Source organism: Rhineura floridana, chromosome 18 (genome assembly GCF_030035675.1).
Source record: "Rhineura floridana isolate rRhiFlo1 chromosome 18, rRhiFlo1.hap2, whole genome shotgun sequence".
Taxonomy (NCBI): domain Eukaryota; kingdom Metazoa; phylum Chordata; class Lepidosauria; order Squamata; family Rhineuridae; genus Rhineura; species Rhineura floridana.
In genome coordinates this window covers 26,627,811-26,640,691 of record NC_084497.1, presented here as the reverse complement: position 1 = coordinate 26,640,691, position 12,881 = coordinate 26,627,811, and positions in this window count along the sequence as shown.

Sequence of the window (12,881 nt, the reverse complement as noted above, 5' to 3'; positions counted from 1 at the left end):
ATGTTCCACTATTGTCCTCTCTGCACCTGCTGATGATGTTCCTCTTTCAACAAGCCTTCTAACATCTTTATACCAGCTGGTATGTGACTGCTTTACATATGTTGTTATATTGGCAATTGCTTTGGGTGCTCACCATCAGAGGCACTAGCCCTCTGAATGCCAGTTGCTGGGAATCACAAGTGGGAAGAGTTGCTGTTGTGCTGAGGTCCTGCTTGTGGGCTTCTCATCTGGTTGGCCACTGTGAGAACAGTATCTTGGACTAGATAGGCCACTGGCCTGATCCAGTGGCCAAGCTCTTCTGGTGTTCTCAAACATGAGGGAATTGCAGGACAGGGTGGGTTTGCAAAGGGGTTTTGGAGAGGCACGCAGTCCTCCATTGTGCTTCCAACGATGTCATCAAGAGCCCAGTTTTGGAACTGGTCTCAGGAAAGCAAAAACAAGTCTCTGTGTGTGTGAGAGAGAGTGAGTGAGTGAGTGAGTGAGTGAGTGAGTGAGTGAGTGAGAGAGAGAGAGAGAGAGAGAGAGAGAGAGAGAGAGAGAGAGAGAGAGAGAGAGAGAGAGAGAGAAGCGCAGTTTGTCTAGATCAGTTCTGAGTCAAGTTGTGGGGAGTTTGCCCAACGGTTATAACAAACAATCCACCATGGTCAGTAACAAGCTTTAAAAGGGGACTATAGTTTGGAGGCCAATGACTCTACCTGGTGATTCATGCTCTTAACTTCTTCCTTCCCTTATTATAGATAAATAAATTAAAATAGATACTTTCACAGAGCACAGGTCCCTATACTAGCTTAACTTTCACTGTCACCCATAGGAATTGTTGTCTGGTGAGAGGGGGACTGTTGAAAATGCCTTACCCAGTCCCCCCATACACATCCATTTAAAAAATGACCACAGTTCTCTGCGAAGAATGGAGAGCTATTAGAGCACAATCCTATTGCATGCTTCCTCAGAAGTAGGGATGGAGCAGAAATTTGATTCTGTTCACACTTAAAGGCAAACTTACTTAATTTGCACTTTCTGATACAAGCTATAAACCAAAACACAGCCATCCTTTGAAATTAACGTTTCTCTGAATTTTGTAATTCAGTTCTCCAGCATACAAATATGTGGAAAAATGCATATGCTAGTGTCAAATGTGTATTTAAATGCATATATTAATGAACATAGCATGGAAAATGCATATTAGGAGAAGAAAACGCTTGCAAAAAATGTATATTAGTCAAAACCACATCCAAAAACGTGTTGATTACATGACAGTCATACTAAAATGCTAATGATTTTTTCATGCAGATTGTTTCAGTGAGAATTCACAAATTCCTGGGGAAATGTGGCGATCTGAATCTAAGACTGGAAGAAGTGAGAGAACCAGAAAGCACAGATTTGTCCATCCTTACTCAGAAGTAAGTTTCACTTTGCTCCATGTGGTTAATTCCCAGGTAATTGTGCAGAGGACTTGCGTCCTAAAGCCTGTGATGTAAACAATAATGTGATCTGTTAATGCGCCGAGGTTTTCCGCACGTTGGCCTTGTTTTTTCTATAGACACTTAATGAGTTTCTTGAAACTCTGCACTCTTATTTGAATGGCCTCTCTCTTCTCATCCCCCACCCCATCTAATCCATCCCTTTCCCCCCTCCCCTCGCTTTCTGCTTCTGGTTTCTGTTCAGCTTGAAAGAAGAGGAAGTTTAAATTAGGATGCTGAAATCCTGGGCTGTAATTTCTACGGCTTTGCATTAACATATAGCAACTTGCTCCAGGTACTGTAACAGAGTGAATGTTCAGCAAGGCGTCTCAGATTACCCGGACCGATAAGAGATCTACTGACTATAGCAAAGGAAGTCATCTCTCTCTCTCTCTCTCTCTCTCCCTCTCTCCCCCCCCCCTTAAAACTGGATTCTAGTCTAGAGGGCAGGCTGAGACTGTGAGAAAATGTTTGGAGCCACTGAAATGGGAAATGATGGTTTCTGTGTTTAAAAAATATCACACAACTGGCCACATTGCATCGAACCCGAGCACTGTCAATTATATGGTCTTAGAAATGAGGAACTAACATTGTGCCCTCTGGGGGTTGCAATTCCCATCAGTTCTAGCCAACATAGCCAGTGGTCAAGGATGATGGCAGTTGTTGTCCAGCAACATCTGGAAGGCATCGCACTGGCTACGAAGGATGGAAAGATCTGCCAATTTTGGTTCTCTCATTTCTCATTTTTCTGATCTTAAATTGGGTTCTCCAGATTTCTGCAGCGATTTGCATTTTTTTTAAAAAAAATCCTCATGAAAACTCTTCAGCGCTTTAGTGTGAATTTCTCTTAATAAATACATCTTTGTATGCAGTTTTGACTAATGTACACATTTTTGCAAGCCATTGCTCCTAATATAACACATTTTTGTATGTTGTTTCAACCCATATAGTCATTTGGTGCACACTTTGAATTTGTCTTTGAATTGCAGTAATGCCTCCTGCTTGCCTGGATGGAGAGATGTGAGGAAAGAAACCCCTCACCTCTGCAAGGTGATGCTGCTGTCTAAGCTTAAAGATTGGCGAAAATAAATAAAACAATTGCTCACATGACACCAGCTGCATGTTCTGACGTTTTCTTAGTCTTCTTAAGTATATTGTATACTTTGGCAGAGCAGCTTGCAGAATTCTGAAGGCTGAAAAAAAAAATTCCCAGGGCCACATGAATGCATTGTGAATTGAACTGGAACAGAATTAGTTCCTTTTTGGAGGAACTGAATGTGAACTGGGATTAATTTCTTTTTTAAAAATGAACTTTCCAAACACTGGTTAATTTTACTAGCTCTAGCTTAAGCAGGCTTTTGAAATTGTCCATCAGCATCACCCACCCTGCTTGGAACTTTTGAGGGCTACATACAGAATGCTGGCACCCTCTAATGGCTTTTCTTGGAATGACAAGGTTAATAATAAAACCATTTTCAGTCTCAGTATGGTTTAAAAGCAGTTTTCCCAAGCACTCAATAGCCACCAATACAGCTGGGAGAGAAACTGAATACAGTTCACATTTAAAGGCGGATCTATTCAATTCATACTTTCTGAAACTTTATACAAACTGAACACACGGCCATCCAGCCATGTAATGACTATAAAAGCGTGTGTGAAAATATGTCTGTTAGTGAATGTAACATACAGAAATGTATTATATTAGGGCACATTGCTTGCATAAATGTGTATATTAGGCAAAACTGCATACAAGCATGTGTATGCTAGGAGAAATTTGCTAATGAATTTTCATTTTTTTTAAAAAAAAAAATCTCCAACTCATAAAACTACAATTCCCAAAGTTCCCTCGGAAGAGGGATTGATTGTTAAAACAGTTCAGGAATAGTAGCTCTGTGAGAGGAAATAGGGGTCTCCTAATAGCTATTAGCACCCTTAACAAACTACAGCTCCAAGAGTCCTTGGCTGTTTGAAGTGGTATGATACTGCTCTCAGGCTATGGTCTGAAGGCACATGAGGCCACCACCTTGCTGAAGCTAAGCAGGTGTGGGTCTGATCAGTGCCTGGATGGGAGACTCCATGGGAACCACATGTATGCCACCTTGAGTTTCTACAATGAAAAAAAGGTGGGGTATAAATGTAATAAATAATAAAATGAATAAATGTATAGTGCAGATAGGGCTCAGCTGAATGTATTTTAGAATGTTTTAACTGTGACTGGTTTTAGATTTCCCACCCCCTTGTTGTTCAATTGTTTTGTTGATATGTTTTCTTCCCTGGACTTATTTCGGAGGAAGGGTGGGATATAAATTCAATATATAATAATCATAATATAATGGTGATTTAAATGCCAGGTGGTGCAGGCGCCTCTGCAGTAAACAGTGCTTCGGGTGCCCTGGAAGCACTCTTTACTGCAGACACATCTGCTCGAGCGTAGGGGAGGGTGGCAGAGAGAGAGACAGAGACAGAGACGGGGGGACCAAGCACAGAATGGTGGTGGTGCTTGGTCCCTCCCTCTCCCCCCCTCTCTCCTTGCCTGCCTGCTCAAGAGTACAGAGAGAACTGTGCTCAAAACTTTAGATTGCTATAGCAAGATGCTACACGATAAAAGAAAAAAGACAAGGCAGGCATCCCTGGATGCATTTTAGAAGAATCCTTCAAGTGGTCTGTATGCAAGGCTTACCTGACCCAGTTGTTTCATTTCAGACGTGCGTATTGCTAGTTTTGAATAAAAAGTTTGCTGAAAAATGTTGAACTGCTCGTCTTTTTTTGTGGTGTAGGAACCTATCCCTCTTCTTTCCATGTTATTTCTACCTCTGGTACCAAAGTTTCTGTTATAGAAGTAATGTTCAGGAATGCATGCACTTCATTAACTGAGCTATAACTGTATACAGGAAGCAGGTGATGGCAAAGACCTTGGCCAGAAGCCCTGGAGAACTATTGCCAGTCAGTGTAGACCCGGTGTGGGGAACCTTTGGTGTGGGGAATCTTTATGATTCAGTATTGCTTGATGGTATATTGATTTGACTTTTAGAAAAACAACAACCCAGGCCCAGATGTTGCTGTGAGATTTTGGTTAGGGAAGGTGAGTCATGAGCTTCATTCAGGTGGTCCACGGCATGCCCATCTTAAATATTCATATTGCTTTTTAATCGTATTTTATTTATTTCTTATCTTGTATTTTATTAATATTACTATTTGAATTCCCAGGTTGGTAATATAAGTCTGGGAAGACCTTTGTTTATGCGACTGCTCGACCACCATGTAATATGAGATTTATCAGTGACGATGTTCCTTTCTTTCTGTTATCCATGCACGTATGTAATTAATGTTAAGTAAAAATGGGCAAGCAACCGTTTAAATTCTAGAGAATGCAAAATGTAATGCAGTAAAAGACAAGACAGAAGAAGCAATAAAAGATAACACTGAAAATCATACGTCATCTGTCACAGCACATGTCAATTGCTACAACAGGCAGAAAAATCGTTTAAGAGGTCTGCCAGGACCATCGGCAATTTTCAAGTGCTCCTTGGGGGGGGAAAAAGGTTTGGGAACCATTGCATCATCATCAGCGTCATCATCATTTATTACCCGCCCTTCACCCAAAGGTCCCAGGGTGGGTTACAACCATTTTAAAGTACGACATTAAAAACAATTTAGAAACAATCTAAAATACCCAAATGATGGTATTTGGAGGGGAGAGGAAACCAGTTACTAAGATGCATATATGATTAGTTCACACCTGGTTCTGGGCCTCCATCTTCAGTAACACAACACCTTTTGCAGAGAGTTGCAGAATGGGTGCCTGGATCCTGTCCTGCTTCCAGAGGCATTAGGTTCACCAATGTGGTGCCCATGGGTACAGTGGTGCCCTCAAGGTCTTCCCCTGATGCCCCCAAGGTCCCTGAACCACCAACTCTTGACTGTCCCTTTGGCCATTAAATGGTGAGGGTGGTTACCTTTTTCCTCTCCTGAAAGGCAAATAGAGCGGAAGGAGGACATTGAAAGAGTGACGCACTTCCCCACTTCCTCTTTCAGCTCTATGTCCTTTTCAAGGCTCCGATTATCTATACTGGAAGTGACCAGTGGGGTGCTACCCACGACACTCTCTCACATACCAAAAGGGCTAAGAAAGCCTGGTGACCTCACGGCTATCCAGTGTTAGAGACCGAATGCAGGCTTTGATTAACCATTTGTCTCATTGAGCAAGGTGGATCTTAATATGCACCAGAGCTTTTGGATCTGGCTTTCTCCCCCTCGAACAGCGAACTCAGGTGGTGTGTGCCAATAGCACTGGAACAAAACAAAATCCTGAGGGGGCAATCATTCTTACCTCCACCCCCAAAAAGTCCAATTATGACTGGCTGAGGATGAGTAGTAGGCTTGGAATGTTGAGTGCCATTGGAAAAGAAAAATGGAAAACTGGGGGATTGTGGAATGGTGGGCTGGAGCCACAGAGGCATAGGAAGTTGCCTTAGACCGAGTCAGACCCATTGGTCCATCCAGGGGTGTAGTTGTCCAGGGTCTCAGGGCGTCTTAGACCCCTTACTTGGGAGCAGGGTCCCATCAGGGTCCCTATGTCTCTTACCAGCCAATCAGTATGAATGGGGAGTGTTTAGCAATTGAGAAGAGTCTTCTAATATGCTTTCTTGTCCTTTCCCGCTGATTAGAGCCAATCAGAGTGAAAGGAGGTGAGTCAGCCACTGAGAAGATTCTCTTCAGTAGCCAACACTCTTCTCTTTCATGCTTATTGGCTCCTAGGGATGTCTGTTGTGGGAGAAGACATTAACAAGGATCTCATTCTCAACCCTGCAGCAAAAAAGTGGGCATGGCTGTGACTAACATGAAGGGACCCTGCACTTCTGAATTTGCCACTACACTACTGGGTCCATCTAGTTCAGCACTGTCAACATTCCCTGGCAGTGGCTCTAAACAGGGGTCTCAAACAGGGAGCCTCTCCCAGTCCTCCATGTATCTGGGGCCTTCCTCATGCAAAGCAAGATGCTCTAACTACTGACCTACAGCCCTTCCCCAACCATGATATGGAGTGTTCCTATTACGAGGAAGGATACGCTGCAACATTTTGTTGCAGGTCCCACTGGTTTCTTACTATCAGTCTGGCAATTTTCTTTGCAAGCCCTTTCCCTCCCCCTCCCCACTTTTAAATCAAGAGCAGAGAACGAAACATATCATTGTTAAATGATAACTTATTTGGTTACCCTAGAGTTCCCAACTTATATTGGTTTTTTGAACTAAGTTTATCAGCCAAGCATAAAGACATTAATCACCCAGGGCGGGGGTAGAGGGGTGGGAAAAACAGAGAGCAAAAATGTCTTTTCAAAATGTCGCTGGCATAATTATCAGCTTGCCCATTACATTAAATGCCACCATTTATAACTGTAATGTTTAAGTATGCAAACAGTAATTAACTTCGTAATGAACTGAGGACCCCTGTGCCTCTCTTCCCTCAGCTAATTTGCATGTTAATTATCATTAGCAACCAGCGAAACACGTTATAAACAGCTTAATTAGCAGCTTAATCATTTTTACAAGGAAATGCGCTACACTTTGATATACGAGCAAGAGTTAGATTAATGGAGTCAGAAGGGGATTTTTCCCCTTTCTCCTAAGAACTCTAAATGTTCAGAAATTGAAAACTTGATTTTCACACTCATGCACATGTGCACGCACGCACACACGTTCTCCATGTGTGTGCGCTCCATTTCCCCACAAAGTAGTTCCTCTGTCAGTTTTCCTTACAATTCAGATAAGAGACCATTTAGCATGTGAACAGCATTCTTAAAAAAGTCAAAAACTTAAGCCAGCCCTTCTTTTTCCGATTAGCCCCAGCCAGCAAGGCTGTTCAGATGCAAAACAAGTGGAGTGCACCAGGCTGGCAAAAGGCTGACTTAAGCACAGCCACTGGTGGATCAGATAGTGTTGCAACTGTCCACAGAGTTGCTTCTAACAACAGCGAGACAGATGCCTTTAGGAGGTCACTAGCAAAGGACAGTAGCGTAGTGGCAAATCCATAAGTGCGGGGTCCCTTCATGACAGCCACAGCCACGCCCACCCCTTTTTGCTGCTGGGTTGAGAATGTGATCCTTGTCAATGCCTTCTCTTACAACAACAGACATGCCTAGGAGCCAATAAGCATGAAAGGGAAGAGCATTAGTTACTGAGAAGAGTCTTCTCAGTGGCTGCTTCACCTCCTTTCACTCCTCCATTCAGCAGGAAAGCACAAGGACGCATGTTAGAAGACTATTCTCAGTGGCTGACACACTCCCTTTTCATGTTGATAGGTCCATAGAATGCTGGAGACCCAGCTCCCCAAAACAGTAAGGGGTTGAAGACGAGACTGAGATGCAGGTGCAAGTAATTCTTGTTTTATTAAAGTAATGGATACATCGAAGCCAGTGCACTTCATAGGATTCCCCTTGCCAGCATACTACAATTCCCCAACTAAACTCTACACATGCTCTGCAATGTATGAAGGAAGTTGCCTCAGCGCCCTAATCAAAAAGCGACAGCCTTAAATAGGGAAAGTCTTGGATCGTAATCTCTGGCTCCTGCGCACGCTCTCCCTCTGCCCTGTCTGTTTCTCACGGCATCGAGAGCGAGATGAAGGGGGCCGTGCTTCCAGTGGCTCATCTGAAAGAACCGGTTCCTTGGCGACAGGCTTGAGGTCAGGGGGCGGAGAAGCATCTGAAGCATCCCCAAAGCCACTTGGTAAAGGGGGGTTACCGCGCTCTCTGAAGCATCGCCCAATGGCTCTACTGGCATGTCCGGGCGCTGCGTGTTGTCCTCTTTGGAGGCAGCGTCGTTCATGGGAACTGGCACGACATCAAACTCACTCCCTTCCCCAAGGTCTTGAGAAGACTCAGCAATGACTCCGTGCCTGCTAACTGCTGGGGAACCTGAAACTCATGCCTGTCCCCTCCCGGGGCTTCATGAAAGACCTGGGGCTCAACAACCCCTGACAAAAGATGACTACGATTGCCATAAGAGATTGTGACTGTTAGTGCCTGATATTCAGAGGTATACTGCTCTAATGCAGGGAGGTTCTATTTAGTTCACAGACAATCATTATTGATAAACCTGCCCTCCATACACTTCCTACCTAATCTCTTTCTTTAAAAGCCATACAAACTAGAGGCCATTGTAAGGGGTGGAGGAGAATTTCATTCTGTAAGCATTTTAAGTGACCTAATTTGCCTCTCTGAGTAATGCATGGATTGGCATGCAGTGAGCGATGAGACGTTGCACTTCTCCAGTTTTGGTGATGCAATCTTGGTTCAAAAAACTGCATACCAAATATGGATTTTGATGGTGGAAATTGTATATTTTAGGGGAAATGCATACAAAAATGTGTATTATTGGGTAAAATGCATTCAGAAGCATACACAGATGTGTATCTTTGGGGGCGGGGGAGGAATACTGCAGTGGCCCCAGCCTAGGAATCCTTGAATATAGAGTCCTCCGACAATGGCAGCCCTGAGGTGGATATGAGTCCACTCCCTAGCCTGTCCCATATGGAGCCACAGTGAGTCACCGGAGTCTGCATATCCTCCTTTGAACCCTCCACCATCAGATTCCCATTATTGGTCCACAGATTCCTTGGAGAATCAGGACACCTTGAGGAGATACACCCATGCCTTAAAACCCCAGGTGCTAGCAGAATCCCTTGGCTGTCGAGGAACACCTTGGCCCTTTAATGAGGCTGATGCAGAATTCAAAGGGATTCTAGTCAGTGAATATGTTCCCCAGGCTATAAAGATCTGCAAGGTGCTCCAGGACACTGCTGGAGCAACATGTATGCTCTGCATCAGTGGCAGGCTCGCTGACTGTAGTCCTGAAACCTACACCTAAGCCCCTGTCCAAGGTGCTGATCCTGCCTTGCCTTTGTGTCTGCCTTGAACTACTGACCTTCCCGCTGCTTGGGTCATCACCTATCTGCAGCAGCGGGCATCCCTTTAAGCTCTCCAAACTTTGGCTGAAAGATTTCTTGGGATAATGTTAAAAGATGGGGCATGCCACAGGGAAAAATACTGAACACTATATAGATTGCACTCACATCATCCTCTGTAGCAGATGGCATGCGCACACACACAATATTGCTGGTCTTGGTTAACACCAAGATGCCTTGTGCCCTTTTGGTTTTTGAAATCCAAGGCTCAAGATAGATGGATGGGATGCACCGAGGCTGAGAAACCTGAGGACCAGGTGTCAGATGCAGTATTCCAAGCCAGTCTAGCTAGCTGGCCCATGGGACTCGGTGCAGGTCACCCCCCTACCGGATCTACAATGCACCGTCCTTTAGAGTTTTTGCTTGGCTGGCATGCGTCCTTGAACTCTCCAATTGTGCGTTTTGCTTGACTGGATGGAAGACAGATGTGGGAGGGAGTCTGAGTGTGTGTGGACAGTCGCCTACTGTATAAATGTGAAATTTGGATTCATTGTGCCGCCTGCTTTTTCCTCTGGCCTTCTCCACCATTTGCATGTAGCCCCAGAAGATCTCCCAAAAAAGAATAGGGCTGGGAAAAAAGTTCCTCATCCTAGAGATGCACCCATTCTGCTTCCACCTAAGGGTGAAACCTATCTTGCTTTCTTATGACAGCAATCAGGCCACCTGGGAGCTTCCTCCTGTTAAAAAATTCATTGTCTGCATTGTGACAGAAGAAGGACCTGTTGCATGCTTTAATATTTAAATAGAGTTCTGGAGAGCCTTGTTCATTCTTTTTCTGTCTCTCTCTCTCTCTGATACTGTTTTGGAGCCAGATTTGGGGATGCTTGTTCCTATCTGGATGCAATAAACCAGGAAAGAAAAACAGCTGATCTCAGTCACCTCGGCCCTGCAGATCCTGCAGAAAGTTGTGGTAAGTTATACATCTAATGTTACTGCAGTTCATGTGCGTTCTTGCCAGCTAGGTCCTACTTAGAGCAGACGCAGTGAAATTAACGGACATGACTAACACATCCTTTTTTGCTTACCAGCTTCCCAGCTGGCTGGCCACTGTGTGAACAGAATGCTGGACTAGATGGGCCCCTGGTCTGATCCAGCAGGGCTCTTCTCATGGACATATTTATTTTAGTGGGTCTGCTCTAGGGATGGAAAGATCTGTCTGTTTCAGTTGTCTCAGTTTCTCATGATTCCCAACCTTAAATTCGTTCCTCCACATTCCTGCAACAATTTGTCATTAAAAAAAAAACTCATGAAAAACTTCCAGCATTTTGGTGCAAATTTCTCCTACCAAACATCTTCTTCTCAGCAGCTTTGACTCATGTACACGTTTTTGCAAGCAGCATCTCCTCATCTAGTGTATCTTTGTTTGTTGTTTACATGAATATTTTCATTTTTACACATGTTTTCCCCTAATGGATATGCATTTTGCCAGCATTGCTTCCTTAGAGAACTGCACTGCAAAATTCAGGTAAGTGCAAATTTTGAAGGATGGCTTGTGTTTCGGTTCTCATGTTGTTTCGGAAAGTGCGGATTTGATAAATCCGGCTTTAAATGCAAATTGAATTGAATTTCTCGCCCATCCCTAATGTAATCTGAGTAAGATTTAGTTGGAGACAACCCTTTGTTTCCTATATTTCCTGTTCTCAATCTCCATGTTACGAAGGAAAATCAGGCTCCCCATAACTGTCTTGCCCTTAACAATAATGCAAATTGAGAAGTTTCTGAGATGAGAGGAATTGGCAAGTAGAAGTTGCTTGACCCTTCTCCCACTCACCAATTTTTCTGCCCTGCAAATGAGCCCCTCCCAAGTCATATGAAAACGCGCCTGCACTCCCAGGCAAAGAGAATCAAGGTCCTTGGGAGGAACAGGAAGAGAAAATGCATGCACTGACTCTACCAGTTAAGTGGCCTCTGCCCTGCATTCACCATTAGGGATGGGTGAGAAAGCCAAATCTATCAAATTCACACTTTCTGAAACAATATGAAGACGGAAACGCAGCTACCCTTCAAAATTCACACCTGTTTGCATTTTGCAATGCAGTTCACCAACCAAACAGTGTTGACAAAAATGTATACGTTAGGGGGAAGGGTGCATAAAAATGAATGTATGCATGAATGCATTACATGACAAGAAAATGCTTGCAGAAATGTGCACATTAATCAAAAGTGGCTACAAAAATGTGTTCTGTTAGGAGAAATTAGCACTACACATGCTGTAGGATTCCCCTGACAGAGTTCCAGTGGCCAGATGGGTTTAACAGTCAGTCCCTCTTCTGGGAATTGCAACTGTGTGATGAGAATGGGGCATCTCCTAGCACCTCTTAGCACCCTTCACAAACTACACTTCCCAGGATTCTTTGGGGGAAGCCATGACTATCTAAAGTGAAATAAAGGTCTGGTGTGGATGTGGCCAGGGACAGCTTTGGTTTAAACTTGGGTGGGAGACTACAAGTGCCTGCTGTAGAATAAAAAGGTGGGAGAAATGCTGAAAAACAGTGAGATTGTTCACAATGTTTTCCTTTTGGAAAGGAAAGGGGCTTATTGTTGCTTCCTCCCTGCTAAAACAAGTTCAGCAAAGCACATGTCTTGTTTCTGTTATTTGGGCTGATTGCAGTGTTGCCACCACTCAGCATATGCTCAGAGGCACATGTTACCAAATTCTTCCAAGTTACACAGGGAGTGGATTGGACTGTGAAAGACCAACCCAAATTGTGTTTGCATTTTGACAACTTTGTAGGGCAGTACAATATCTCAGAGAGGAGGTCAGATCTCCTGCTCCCCTGGTGCATTCACTACAGCAGCCCAATTTCCCTGCTTTTTAAAGTTTGATAGAAATATCTGTTGCCTATAGGGACGTTCTTAAGCTGCAAGGTTTTTTTTTTGTCTATTAGTGAATATATTTGCAGGGGGAGACAATGGTAAAAGTGGTGATGATTTCTATTCCTATTACATTTGCATTTATGCCCTACATTTCCTCCAAGCAGCTCAAGGTGCCGTACATGGTTCTGCCCCCATCCATGTTATCCTCATAACAACCCTGTGAGGGAGGTTAGACTGAGAGGCAGTGACTGGCCCAAGGTCACCCACTGAGCTTCATGGCTGAGTGGCGATTTGAACCCTGGTCTCCCAGTTCATAGTTGGACACTCTAACCACTACGCCACGACTGGCTCCCCATTTTGTGGGGAAAGAGGGTGGAATCTCTACCCAGCCTTGTCCAAATGTGAAAGCAAAGGATTAGATCCAGCCAAGTCCAACTCAGAGTAGTCCCATTTGAAATCATTGAGCCTAAGTTAGTTGCGTCCAGTTTAGGTGGATCTATTTCCTGGATGCCACCCGCTTTCTGTGTTCCTGGTTCTCCGCTGTGGACACAAGTTGCTTCTCCTGCTGATTGCCCAGGGGCCTTTCATACTCTTCTCGTTCTCTTTCTCTGCTGGGAGCAAGCAGTCAGCTTCAGTGTTTA